Here is a 2,055-nt window from a genome sequence, read left to right on the forward strand (position 1 = left end):
ATATATAGAGACAGACATAATGTATACTATTTGTGGAAGAGAAAGAGGTAAGTCTGAGATCTTGGACGAGAAAATGCATCTCTAAAATCGGAGACGGCAAGCTCGAATAAAGCAAAATAATTGAAATGAGAGATTCTTTGTGACCCAGTCTTGTAAAATGAGAATCCTATATTATATTATTCATAATGACTCTTTTGAGATTGGCAGCTTTAGTTTTAGATAATCAGTTTTTTAAAACCCCAAGAATGTTATAGAGTCACCGTTATCCTCGTAGAAACACGATACACCTATAAGCAAGCTGTCTTCTTAACTTGAAATTGAAAACAAAATAAAATATTCAAAAAGTTCTGTTGCTTTTGTTCTTATTGCTGACCAGCGTTGACACAGAGTTGTTTTTAATTCACAGAGAGGTTTATGCTAGACTTAGAACAAACAACTGTATCAATTTCACTCTTTAGATCATTAGGGAAATTTGGAGCAAAATGATTATGGATTTCAATTTGGAAGCAGCAAAAAGCTATCTTAGAAAAGTATTATTCAAGTACACTAAGAGCTGTGAATGCTATAAATGAAAGCAAATGTTTTAATGTAGAATTGTCCGCCCCCGTAGATGCTTTTTATATAATTTGGGCGGCAGGCTTCGACCCTGCCTGTGAGGGAGAAGGCAGTCTAAGATGAATACACATGTCATTGACAACATCCCAGCAGACATACCCAGATACTCAATAAGAGTTGTACCCACACGGGAATCAAACTAGAGTCTTCTTTCTTTGGGAAACAGAGAAGCACAGGGCCGCAATAAAACCAGGTTCGGTGCTGTGGATGCTTATCAAACTAAACTTGAAGATGTATACTTAAAAAGGGGCGTGAAACAAATAATTTCTTTTCATGGGGAAATTCAGGAAAATAAAGGGGAGCCAAAATCCCTACATGTTATGTCTGTATTCTTTAAAAAAAACAAAAAAACAAAACCGCACGGTCTACAATTTTTCACATTTTAATATCATACATATTTCCAACTTTTCTTAACCCCTTAACTTTCACGATCAAAATCTAACAGGTCTGGGAATAAAAATGCATTCATGCGTTATACGAAATATAAATCTACTTCTAGTAGAATATAAATTGTTAGCTTTAGTGGAAGTTTCACAGCACTTGCAACACAAATAGGTAATTTAAGTGCCTATTATTAGATGTTTCACAAAAGAGTAACATACGGGAAAAAATGATAACTTGACAAAAAGAAGGAAGAGAGATAAGAACAATATATGTTTGATAGGAAGGCCATTTATGAATAAATACAGTTTTCAATGTAGACTATTTTTTTCCGTTTGGTTAACAATTTTGGTGCTGTCAAGTTCCCCTCTCAGCCAACAGCCCAATGACCACCTACCCTCTCAAATCCACCACAAAAGGGACATTGAGCTGATCGCGCGAAGACGACCTTTTATTTGAAAAAACCCTGCCCAATACAACACACTCCCAAACTCTCTTAATGTATCCCTCAAACACTCGATTTGGTGGATTGAGAAAGCGGAAAACCTAATTACCTACCTTTCGTGATTTCAAGAAAAGCTCTTTAAAAATGCATAAATTGTAAGATCAATAAGTGAAAAAACAGATGCTTATATATTTTTTAGTAGAATGTTTTCAATCAACTAGTGCACATGGGTATGTCACAAACAGTAGTTAATATGAATCAAGCTATAGTATAATTAGTTACGCGTATGTAAATGAGTATAACCGATAAAAATAAACCAGAATTACGTGACAGTTAATACTAAAAAGATAATAATCATAATATTATTAATAATTAAAATATAATAATAATGGAAGACAGCGAAGGCAGTACTGAATGAAGTCCAGACTTTTATCAACAGATGTATGAGGAGTATTCTAAGAATTAAGTGGCAGGATAGAATAAGAAATGAAGAGCTGTGGAAAAGGACAGGACAAAAGGATATAGAAGTAGAAATATGACTAAGAAAGTGGCGATGGATGGGACACACCTTACGAAAGCCCAGCGGAAACATCACAAGACAGTCACTGAAGTGG

The sequence above is a fragment of the Aplysia californica genome, unplaced genomic scaffold (assembly GCF_000002075.1).
Source record: "Aplysia californica isolate F4 #8 unplaced genomic scaffold, AplCal3.0 scaffold00240, whole genome shotgun sequence".
Classification (NCBI taxonomy): domain Eukaryota; kingdom Metazoa; phylum Mollusca; class Gastropoda; order Aplysiida; family Aplysiidae; genus Aplysia; species Aplysia californica.